This window comes from Anser anser, assembly GCF_964211835.1.
Source record: "Anser anser genome assembly, chromosome: 26".
Classification (NCBI taxonomy): Eukaryota; Metazoa; Chordata; class Aves; order Anseriformes; family Anatidae; genus Anser; species Anser anser.
Window position 1 is genome coordinate 3,682,992 of NC_139747.1, and position 12,764 is coordinate 3,695,755.

General features: G+C 40.5%; 1 protein-coding gene across 1 annotated transcript in view; it reads left to right on the forward strand.

The window, feature by feature from the left end:
- Positions 1-12,764, forward strand: part of LOC310886873 (uncharacterized protein) — a 227,951-nt gene that overhangs the window by 83,791 nt on the left and 131,396 nt on the right. Inside the window, exons 26-27 of the mRNA XM_083812047.1 lie at positions 4,315-6,196; positions 12,551-12,710. The gene's annotated coding sequence lies outside the window, so the exon portion shown is untranslated. The remainder of the gene's footprint in view (positions 1-4,314; positions 6,197-12,550; positions 12,711-12,764) is intronic.

A 12,764-nucleotide genomic window follows, 5' to 3' on the forward strand; every position in this document is an offset into this window, starting at 1 on the left:
AATAATCTTGAAGGAATGGAGGACCGGGTTTTCTCTGGATTTCCAGGTATCCTGTCCATTTTGTAACTGAGAAAGTACAAATAGGGCAGTGGACCTGCCTGAAATGATGCTGCCAAAAGTGGAAAGAACAGATTTCAAACAACTTGAACTTCAAGTCATCTTTCCTGTGGAATTCTGTGGTTGCATCTCTACAGAATTGGCATTCTAAGTTTTTCTAACATCAGGTCCTATTTTTGAAGTGTAAGTGTTGTGAGTAGTTATTGGCCCTTGCTAAGTGCAGTTGTAACTCTGTTCTTGCCTCAACTGAGGCTGAATTTTACAGATAATGCTATTTACCCTGAGGGCTTTGTCGTGCAGATATTAGTGTATAACTATGTGCAACAACTCAGTTCAAGGAAGTGGAAGCAATCCAATATCTCTGCATGCAATATTTATTGTTATACGCTCTAAGAAAAATCCATTTGCATATGAGATGCAATGGAGACCATAAAATAACATGCGTTGACTGTAACCATCATTGTTGAATAAGTTAAAATACCAAATGATTTATGAATGTTATTTTCCTTGATTAAAGGAGATGACGTTGGTTCCGGAGGGTGCTGCTATTCAACAGCCTTCCTTCCTCAGACTTAATGAAACAGTATCAATTTTGCAAAGAACAGGCATGCTTATGAAATGCTTCCAGACCTGCACGGATCTGACTTGAGAATTTCAGAAATTATTGTTCTTGAGCGTATGGTGCAGGTCTTAACATATTATCCACCTATAATAGGCAATGTGCTAAACTGCAGTCATATTTTGGAATAGAATGGTACAAAATTTCTGCTCCTGCATAAAGTCTAACTTACTACTAGATCTGGGATAAACTCACATGAGTTCTGTGCTTTCCAGGTATTTCTTTTAATATGGCGGGTCTGGAAGGTGAGCATTGGCTGCACTGAAGGTGATCAAATAAACCTCCACTCTGATGAAGCCAGGATTTTATGCACACTATTTTGTCCTATGTTTAGATTTGGGAATGAAACGTAAAATAAGTGCAGAGTACTTTTAATTGAAAATGAGCCGCAGAATATTAATCTGCAGTGAATATAATTTCCCTAAACAAAATAGTATCAAAAACCATTCAGCTCTGATACATCCCTACTCTGATGGTTTGTGACTGTGAAATTCTTGGGTTGAAAAGAAGTGATTCTGAGCATCAAAAAAGAGGTGGTGATTTCCAAAACACAAATAGCAGCTGGTCACACCAGTCCACTACAAATGAAGTGGAAGGCAAGCAGGTGGTGCTGGACACTGAACTGAAAAGCTGATCTTTAGTTTCAGATTTCCAACTGCCATTGCTGTTGAATTTTAATTCATATCTACTTCTAGCACTGCTCTTTCCTTGTTTAGATAACGAAGAAAACTTGGCTATGAGTTTTACATAGCAATTGCATTTGTTCTGAGGTTACCTTTTTTAACTGGTACTGTAGTTACCACAGCAACAGTAAAATGGCTTAGTTATAATATGAAAACTTTCTTTACAGAAGCAAATCTGGTAAGATGTCATGAACCGTCTTGAAGAAATATGTATGTTCCAATAAAAATCATCGAATGTTTCTGGGGTTACTGTAGCAATACATTAATGATTCTATACTTAAGATCTTGTCGGTATCTCCCTTATAAATCTGCCATAGTTAGTCATGAAACCAGCCTGAAATGTTGCATTGCAAGCTCTCAACTTGGGAATGATTAAAAACTGTCTTTCCAAAACAAATTGATTGAATTGAATGCAAAAATAAGCAGCTCTTGTTACTCCCCCCTGTAACATATATATAGACACCTGAGGACTGATGACAAAATGAAGCTTTGAGGATGGTATTTTTTAAATTCATGTCCCAGAAGCGGTGTTTTGGAGGGAGTAAAGAAAACAGTAAGATTGGCTACTCTGGAGCAGAATACCATGGTAGCTTTTCACAGGTATAGCCAGTGCTGAAAGCCCAGCTCTGTACCTGAAATCCATCAATAATAGCCAGCTGGTTGGTGGGCATGGGCATCTGTAAGGCTTCCCTTACAATGTTTGATACTCACGAGGTTTTCAGTGTGTTTATCCTCTTAATACTAAGCCGGGTAGAGCAGCAGTGCTGTTATTTCTGTTGTGCAGGTGATGTGCGGGCCCGTCACCTGCAGATTTTTCTTTTTATCTTCCAATAATTGGTTCATTCTGGGAATATGGAGAGTTTATGTTCCTGTTAGTCTTCTCAGCCCATCACCTTTCCAAAGGAAACAATACATAACAGCATTCTTCTAGCAAAATCGTGGGTAGGAGAGGGAGGAAGGCTGAGATTATTCTGCGATGGAGGTGTTACTGTTTCGGGTATTATACTGTGCTTGGAGTTTTCCTGCCACCTCAGTATGTGTTCCCATGCGGTTATTCACAGCTGTGCAATAAACACAGGAAATTAATCTATATATTTCCATCCGAAGATGATAAGTAGGGAAAGAAATTCAATTAAAAACCCAGTTGTGACAGCCACTTGTCGATGTTTCTCAGGAGAGCAGCAGAGACGCACGGGCTCTGCCTTGTCTATAAGAAACCTTCATGGGCCCAGCCTGTTCCACGGGCTCGCTGCTTGGTGGAGCACCAGAGCCACATTTGCACAGGTCTGGGGACCATCACACTGCAATGAACATCAGCCCCTGCCGCGCTGCATCCAGAATATTCACCACAAATATTTTTCACTTGGTGGTGAGGTGTGTAGCGATCGATTTTGACGGGGTTGCTAGATAGAAAAAGTTTTACACCAACAGTGTACCAGTTAGTGGATCTGGTGTACAGTTGCATCAAACTTTAAGTTGAATGGGAGCAGTTTTTGAACTAAAGATTTTTTTAGTACGTGGAAGTAGTACCTGTACTAAGTACAAGTACATGCTTGGTACAGCACGATTAAAAATGTGTAGCAGTAAAGCAAGCATTAGGAAGAAATAGAATTCTCTTACTTAAGGTAAAATGGAGAATTTCAGCTGGATGTCTTTATGTGAGACAAAAATACTTACAGTCCTCTTAGATAATCAGTTATACGGAGGCCTGTGTGTCTTGAAATTCAGGAGCCTTCCTCTTCAGGAAAGGAGGACACTGTGATGGACAGCTGGGAAAAGAGAAGCCATTTCATGGGACATAATCGCACCTCTTGCAAGATGGGGGAAATATCAGCCTTGAAGCCCTTTTCTCACTAGTGGCAGATGCAGTCCCATGTATAAATCAGGGTGGATGAATGCTGGTGCAAGAGCAGGAAGAGCCATCACAGTGATCTACTGACAGCTGATGTACCGCAACGTGCCCACTGAGCTATACAGAGAGACCTTGTCTGGTGACAGATGGCAAAACACTGACCACAGCAACTGGAAAGGCCCTGGGGATACGTGGAGGCCCACACGATGTGTTTTTGAGGTCTGAACTGCAGGCAGGGGATAATTCACCAGAATTCTTGGGCTCCTTGACAGCTGCTACGAGGACTCTGTCAAGGTGGTTACTGGCATATGGGTGCATAGATGGCACGTATTCAGTCAAGGGCACAGCAGTTTGGATTTTCTTGTTGTGCTGTAGAAAATGATTACAGAGCTGCAAATGGGTAGCTGCATGAGTTACATCAGTCTTGCTGTCCAGGTAATCAACTATATGTGTCAGTATCTGTCCAGATTATAACTGATTGGTATTTATCTAAGCTGGGTAAATCATTAATAGGCCAATCTTTTAAACAAATTATTATAATCTAGTCTGTTTATAGGTTAAGGACCTTAATTTATTTTATAGTGCTTTTAAAAATTATTTTAACTTTTTTTTCTGTTTTAAAATGCATAACTCAAGATGAAAATTTGGGGATTTTTTTACTGTACTTTTCCCTCAGGCTCAGACTTAACATTTTCCAAGCAACCTCAGAGTAGCTTTTAGTGTAGGGATTTGTCTGAATACTGAAAATGAAATCTGATTTATTTTATCTGGTTAGTGTGAATGAAGTGTACTCCTTCAATGCCAGCTGGCAGAATTAGGTAGCTGTGGAAGAGACTGTGTAGTACAGTACCTAAAGTAAAGATGAAGATTTCTTTGATTTCTGTCAGGGTCATAATTCTACTATTCAATTTGATCAAAGAAAACTAGATCAACTAAATTTGTTATTTTTTTTAGAGTAATTTTTATGAATCTCCAGTTTTACAGCTGGTAGCTTCATTTTTATTCCCATGCAATCTACTTTAGTGACTGAACTTTTTGACGGCAAAATTGGATTTCAAGGCATGCTGCTGTCAAAAAGCCCTCTTTCTTTGGCAAACTTGCAGGCGGTGATCACTAAAAGAAATTTTCAGCCAGCCAGAATGTGACATCTGGAGTAATTACTGACTGTGCAGATCTGGGGTTAACCTGAGGATGTTTCGTTAGATATTCAGAGCAGCACAAACAAGCAACAAGAGGAAGAATGGAATAAATCGGCTATATCCTTTAAAACCTGTGAGTTACTGCCCCGGTCTCCCAGTACAAAGGATGTTAAAATAGAGCTATATGGACACAGGCAGCAGGTTGTTGGAGGATGGCTGGAGCTTCAGATCTGGGGGTTTCACCACCTCTGACTTGTTCTTGTGCTATGTCAAGCACTGAGCTACAGCCAGGCAGGTGCCACCAGGCAGAGTTACCGCTTCTTTAAATGTCACACATAAGCGTGTCCTGTTGTGTATTGCCAGCCAAATACCTCTCCCTTCTCCCTCTCACTTTCCAGTGTGAACATGGACTCAGCATCAATAAAATTACACAGGCTGGCAGGCAGATAAAAAAGCAGCAAACATCAGCTGACAGCGTTAAGCGATGGTCGCGCTGCCTTCAGGTTGCATTTGTAGCTGGTGCCTGGAGGAAGGCGTCTCAGGGTCTTACACAGATGACTTAAAACCTTCTTCCACAGATGCTGTTATCTTTAGGAATTGGATTAAAGCTATTTTGTGGCAACCTGACACCTTTATGGTCGCATCCCCTAAATAAAGGAAAGTCATGTTCACATTGCTCAGGTCTACAGAGAATTCTCCCGAAGGTCTGTCTTTGAAAACACGTGGGCTAAAGCTTTCTTAATCCACTGGTATAGAAAACACACTCACACCCTCACACCTTTCTTTTGTTATAACACTGTAACACCTTGATAACTCTTCTGCCCCTGATTCCTCATGAGTTTGGGGGTTACTTTGTTCTTTCCAGAGCTAACAGCCAGGTTTGGTAATTTAGAGGTATTGTGTAGACTCTTTATGCGTTCTTTGCTGTCCTCCTCCTTGCTAAGTAAAACTAGTACACGTGCTTAAAATAAATGGTTAAGGTCCTTTTGGGTGAAATGGGATTTGGGGAAAGTGAGAAGGGCAGTGGCATCCCCAACAGACCGTACTGCTACCTGAGGCAGCTCTCAGAAGGGTGGCCCCTGTTAGAGCTTCTCACCCTGCACCTCAGACACTAACCACAACCCTAACCAGCTGTGTAAAAGTAAATTTTCCAAATAAAGGCTTATCTGGAGATAGATAGCCCAGCAACAGGAAAAAACAGCAAATATTTGGGAGAACTAATAAAAGCCTGGAAAGGAATGTAAAACAAAGGATTATTTTTGCCTTTTTTTCTTTCTGGGTGTGGGGAACCTTCCTAAGTGAAACACTTGTGATTGCTGTCAGTCCCACCCCTTTGTTTGTTTTCTATATATGAAAGTAGCCCTTTAATCAAGTCACCTCTGTTTATGTACATACCAAGCCCAACAACTTGGTAAACTTCACCTGACCTGCTAACATTACCTAATTAGATATCACAATCAAAAATTGCAGCCAACTCCAAGTGTTTGATTTTTATATTGATTTCCCTTATAATTCACCTGATGGGTTTGTCAATTATCATTTCAGCTTCAATAGCATCGTTCTCCATCTTCAGATGTGCTATCAGTAAGCGTTGCAAGGCTTGTTTGCCATTTCTTAAATCTATGGCCTGTGGGGGGAAATGTTCCTGAAGCAAAGAGAGAATAAACACTCTGCTCTTAATTTAGCACCTTCTATAGTTTAGTAGAAAAATACCAACTTAGCTTGCTTTAGTTGTAAGTCTATATGATGTGTATGACGATAGTGCTGCATCTGGAGTACCAGTACGAGAACAGAATTCCCCCCACCTTCACTTACAGTCTCCAGTCCTTTTACTTAGAGACTCTGGGTAAGGCAAGATTTGTGATTCGTGTTGTCCTTGTTGTTTTTAATGCAAATTGGAATATGAAAGTGGGTTAGGAGGCAGACTTGTGCAGAACAAATGCTTAAACCTGGCTATCAGTGCATTTTTCTTTATGATTTCCTATTATCTTTAAAACAGATGGCTGAAAGAAATAAAACAGATTTTGAAAAATAATTGCACCTTTCTGGGATATTTGAAAGGCCACCTAATTCATGATGTCTTAGACGGAAGTATTCTAAACTCCATGCAAAATATCCCATCCAGTGTCCTCACTGAGTAGGATTCACATAAACGTTGCTAACATCTTTAATTTATCTTGAGTGTCTTGGCAATGTCCCATTTGGTGCTTGTGATATCTAAAGCAGAATAGATGAAAACATTAGCCCATGTATATTGATCTCTTTTATAGTGGGTGTTATCTCTCTTAGCCCAGAATCCCCTCTTAAAAAAAAAAGGGAAAAAAAGTCTTTATTTTTAATCCACTTTGGGGAGAAATAATGCAGTTTATAACATTTACTTTTTCATCAAGCAGAACTGTTTTCCCAGCAGCTCTATTCCTGAGGTGCATCTGTAATATAATGTGGAAGCAGTTTAGGCTATGTGAAATGAAAATTCAAGTGTTTAATTATTGCAGTGAAGCATGCTAATTATAGATATTTGTGGTCCTGCCCATTGCGCAGCAGAATTTCTTTTATTAAGAGTGCTTAAGTCTTAGAGAAACTCCATTTACTTTCTCTTGGGGGCTTAGAGGACATTTTCAAACAGACATGTAGATAGTAAATGCATGTGTTATAATGTAAATGTTTTGAGGTAAGTAGTCCATTTTCCAAAATGTCATCAAAGCGTTTGTTGCATCAACAAATCCTCAGGAGTTTTCATTTTTCATATATGTTTTACTACATATAAAACAAGGATGAACTTGAGATTTAAGATGCACTGCTCACAGCACCGGGGCTCCTTTGCTCTGTAATTCTCTCTCTCTTAAATGACAAGTGTGAAATCTGTAGCTCTTTTCTAAATTATAGTTTTCCGATTATCCTGTCAATTTGCTCACGTATTTGTAGTCTTATTATTTATATATATATATATTAAAAAAATCTCCTCTTTCATCTTCACTATCGCTGTGTGGGTCAAATGCAATGTCTTCCTTTCTTCTGCTTTAGAGATGCTCGGAAAAAGCATTATCATGGCTAATGAAATATCTTTATAACAAAATGTTTGATAAGGTAAAAACAAGTTAATTAGCAATTTTACGTTGATTTTAAGTATTAGTGAGATTAGTGACTTCGTTATATTAAAGAGCAGGTTCTTTAAAAAAATATAACATGACCTGTGATCATGGACTGGCAGCCTGTACAGTTAAACTACATTTTTTTTGTGGGCCAGAACTTGAAGAATGAGAAAAAGCACTTGATTAAATTTAGATTTTGGTGTCAGAGGTGTAGCTGTTTGGGTAGTTTTCTAGTCAGATGATTTTCATGGATAACTCCATCCTTTAACAATCAAACCTCTTCTTATGCTCATTTTGATGTAAAATGGGATAGTGTTGGATTCCTCAACAGCTAGGACGAGACATGCAGATAATGTAGATGTTTCCATGTCTATCAGTCACTCTCTCTTATGGGGCTGGGGACATGACGAATTGAATCTCTCCAGAGCTGCTTACTGTTCATCTTCTTGCTTTCTGCAAGCAATTCTCCACTCTTGATTCATGCTCATTTTGATTTGTGTTTTGTGCCTCTGTAAGTAACTGCTTCTCCAGGCAGTTGTCTTTATAAGTGACCAAAATCTTAATTTTTCTATTTTCAGTTGTCCGTGATCCCTTTCACTTTCTTCTTAGAAGTATTTGCACAAGTTCACTGGTATAAAACCTTGATGTGAGTGATTGGAGAACTGGATCACTTCTTCTATGTTCTCCTTTGCTCAGCTATTTATTTTCATTTCACTTTGCATGCAGACACACCAGCAGCCAGGCCACCTGGGACTGCAGCGGCACCTGGGGAAGTGCTCTGAATTCCCCTCTGATGCTGGCCTGATTGTAATAGCGTAGAGGTGAGGTGATAAACAGCAGAGCATAAGCCCTTTGGGAAAATCACTCAATGCCTTCACACCAGCCAGTTCACTGTTAACAGTATATCATTACTCAACCTGGGTATTAGTTTTTTTTTCAAAAGAGAAGTACTGTCATGGTGGCGTAGTATAAGGAGGTACTTCAGCTCTATTCTCCTCCTTCCTGGTCTTACCAACAGTAATGAGATCTGGCTTTGGAATTAAGAGAAGCCAGTTTCAATACCTAGCTGAGAAAATGGGACTCAGTGCTTTTTTCTTTAGCACACGTACTTTTGGGAGCCGCTTCTCTGGGCTGTGTGAGGCAACGGTTGTGCTCACTTATCCTCGCTCATGGATGAACAGCAATTTTTTCCTAGCTGTCCACATAGATGTGTTGACATCAGAAAACTTTACAAAGGCACTGCCAAGAGACTTTCCAAGGATGTTAAACTTCATCTTGTGAGTCTGTGCAAAGGACTGGGTGAAGGTTTTAGGAATCCTGAGTACTCTTGTCTTGCTTTTCATGATGTTAAAATGGTCGCACGAATCAAGTATCCAGACAGCTGTGGTCTTAAAATTTGCTTTTAATTGCCTTTCATTGATATCTCTTTCCTTTCCTTGCAAAGACTTTTTGTTTCACTTTGACAGGTCCCAAGGGTTAGATTGAATCTGCTCAATACGTGGCTCAGGGGCTTCTAGTGAAGCCCACAGCTCCTGCAGCCGTGGCAGTCATCACACCACAAAAAGATGTAGGCTTGTTCTGCCTTGGAGCTGAGAAGCATGACTGAGACCGAAGTCCAGTTTAGATGTGACACAGGAGAACACTTACTGCATGCTTCCTGTGGATCGCAGAGATTACTTGAACAGTCGTGATGTTTGCTGTTAAAATGAACAGTCTGGGATGGTGTTTGTGCTGTCCAAACATAAATTAGGAGATAATTGCAGACTCTCTTCTGCCTAAGAATGGAGCACAGATAAAATGACTTGGCACATGGAAACTGAGAAGAAATTGGGAATAGCATCCTAAACGCAAGTAAGGTCAGGTAGCATAGGTGATGGCTCTGCAAGAAAGTGTTGTGGTGGATTTCCTGCCTGTGACAGAAGCTCTGTGTGAGTTTGGAGATGTCACCTCTGCTCCTTGTATCTCATCTCTCCCTCTTAAAACTAAGGTCTATTTTACCTGACAAGGTAAACTGCAGTTCCAGTAATTTTTAAGTGTCAAAGCCAGATTTTTCTTCCTTCCCCTCCCCTTCACTTTCAAATAACTCAATTTATTATGGTTACTTTTGTAGATCATCTTCCCTCTCTCTGGCAACAGCTTACGTACAAACTTTTCTTTTGATTTGAATCTAGCTATGCAGCTTTGGAAATCCTCCTGGCAGGAAAGGTCTTCAGGATAAATAAAAATAAGTAGGTGCAAGATGAATTAAATTCGATTATCTTGTAACATGTCATCTCTTCTTCATGCAGCTCTGTATGATTGATACATGTTTGAGCAGCACGATCCCAATTACAGCTGCACTAAAAAAACATAAAAATAACAGCAACGGTTGACTTTCTCCAGGTGTGAACCTCATACTTTTTTTTTTTTTCCTTATCAGGGTCTAATTTCAGCCAAACAGCACCTAGCAGCTCTACCGTAGATCAAGATGCTCTGCTGTTACCTATATTTCATGGTGTCAGTACAATGACAGCCATAGTCCGCAGAGCTGTCACTTAAGTCACTGCCGTCAGCCTGCATTCTGCAAGGTTATGCTCTGTCTTAAATTAACATTGCCTTCTCTTGGTGCCCAGCACTCAGAAATTTCTTATTATCAAAGCGATCACTGCAAGGGTTTTTTTTTGCTCATCCATCACGCTGTCACTGCACCACTTTCCCTTCTGCCATAGTTTCCTTTTGCTTTATTCTGTTTTTTTTTTCCCAACATGAGACTTCTTCTGTCATGTTCATTTTTCTGTTGCAATTTGGTCATCTCTCCAAATTTCATGGATTTATCGGGATCCACAGCTTCAAATAAAATTTAATTTCTGTAAATTCTGGGAGAACAGATTAAGCAGCTGGGTAAAGGTTTGTCTAGTTGTTTTTTTCTTTTGAATATATTTTGATTTTTAAGCCAAATTTTATTTCTGTGAAGCACCAACCCATCCTTTTACAACTCTTATTATTATCTTCTAATCTCTTACAAAATCTCCACGTGAACACTGGTAAATTTGTTTCAAAATTAATCAAAACAGAAAAGCCCCTATTTCTGCTCTGGAGAGAGGTATTGTATACCCTAAGCTTGCAAAAACTTACTGATTATTAAGGGTTTTGTAACAGCAATTTCAATGTGCATGCATCTTGCTTTGTGTTCATTTATCAGCAAGTTTTCTGGTCTTATTTCTAATGTGTCATGTTGGTTCTTCACAGAGGAGAAGAAAATCATCCTGGACTTCAGTTTAATCTCTTGTTACTGGGGTGGTTTAATGATGTCCAGCTTCAGCCCTTTTCTGAAGGGAGCTGGAGTGGAGTCTTACAGACTCACTTGTTTTGAGGCAAGTCTGGGCACAATTCGGTGTGTTTAAGAATATTTGTTTGGCAGTGGTGCCATTTGGAAGAAAATGAGAGGTAAGACTGGGCGTTGAGTTGAGGCACAAAGAAACCTGTGGAAAGCTAGCTGTGCATAAATCTTGCTAAACCCATGGGCTGCATTTCAGCCATCTCTATATAAAGCACAGAGTCATAATGGAAACTGCAACAAATCCTTTCTAATAATAGCCATTCCCCAAAGAAGCCACTACCTTTCTCTACTGATGCACTCTGGTGCTTAGTGCTGAGAAGCTGTCTCACTAATCAGGATGAGCTGGGTTTGTAGAGTGAATATAGTTTGGTTCCGGATTCATTGTGAAAGTATAATAATGAGGGAGGAGAGAAAGGAAACATGGATTTAAAAATAAATGAATAAAAGGGGAGTGAAGATAGGTTGCATTTGAGAGCAGGATCATCTTTCAGCTGAGCTTTCGATGCCTTGCGGGGAAAATGGAGCAGGGAAAAAGAGGTCACAGTGAGGATACAGTAAACGCAATTTTGTACAGCTAAAGGAGCAGGAGAGATTTATAGCGGCTATAGATCAGCTGAAGCTGCGTTGGGAAGGTGGAGGCTGACATGCTGAGCTCCTACCGCTGCTTTCATTGCCGACCAGCCTGGAGATGCATGCTCCCTCATCAGCAAGGGTCACGCAGCTGAGAAGTTATATATCCAGAGGTTTGGGTGAACTGGCTGGCGAGGCAGATAGCCCTGGCAGTGCAGCAGTCCGTGGCACTACCTCAGTACCTGGAAATGGTGGGCACAGCCGGCCACCCGCCTGCCGCAGCAAGCCGATGGATCTGTAAGGTCCAACTGCTCGCCGTGTTATGCTGCATGACACCGCTGCCAAGTATTTCCTCCCTGGGGCAGCACTCTTACAGAGCTGGGGCCTGAAGCGCTTGTGGATTGGCTTTATCTAAGGGCTGGCTGAAATTAATGGCATTACTCAAAGCAGAACACATGTGCAGGAGCCTTGTAGATTAGAAACCTGTGTGTCGGTGGCAATGTTTTTGCATTTCCAGTCCCTCAAACCATGTAGTTTATAGTCAATCGTTAAGAAAATGGTAGATAAAGTAATGCTCAAGGCTGTATGTATTTGTCCACCGCCCCCCATGCTGTATTAAGCTTATTTTAAAAATACATTATTGCTGGAGTCTGCAATACTTTTTTTTTTTTTGAACTTCAAGAGCCCTGAGGTTTAGCAATAGCTGTGTTGATTAACCTAATTAGTCATACATGTTCAGATTCGATTTTGCTGTTTGCTTCAAATTGAGAAGGATTTGTCTGCCCAAACCTTACTTTTTCTAACTGTCTGCAAAACTGTCTGGTTGCTGACACTTCCTCTGGCAGAAGGGCTCAAGCTGCCCAGTTATGCATACTGAAATTATGATGGCTTTATTTAGCTGTGTGGTCCCCATCCTGGTGAGTATGTATTGACACAGCTCCTTTTTGGGGGAGTTCTCTGCTGCTGAGGATCTGTCATTGTTTGCCTGCCTACTATGTTTGCACTGGGTGTTCTGGTTTGTACAGGGCTCTGGGGGACACGAGACTCCCAAGCCGTATATTTCACGATGTGTAAACATGCACAGGACAAACATAGCACATGGAAGTTTGAAGCATAAATGTTTAAGGAAAACCTTATACACCTGATCAGCAAGGAATACAAGCATATATTTAATTCTCACTGAAGTTCATCTTGAGCAATATATCCACGTATTTTGCAGGCAGAAGTCCAGTGAAACTCAGCTACTTTGCACCATATGAGAAGTTACGCTGTAATCGTGGGAGATGCAGCCCTCAGTGCCTGGGCTAGCTGGGTGGTTTGCTGCAGAAAACCAGTGTGATTTTTGTTTACATGAAGTTCAACAAACAAGAAGTGAAAAGGTAGGAGAAAAGAATCAAGGAGAGCTACCAACAGTAAGGCAACTCTTGGGGTTG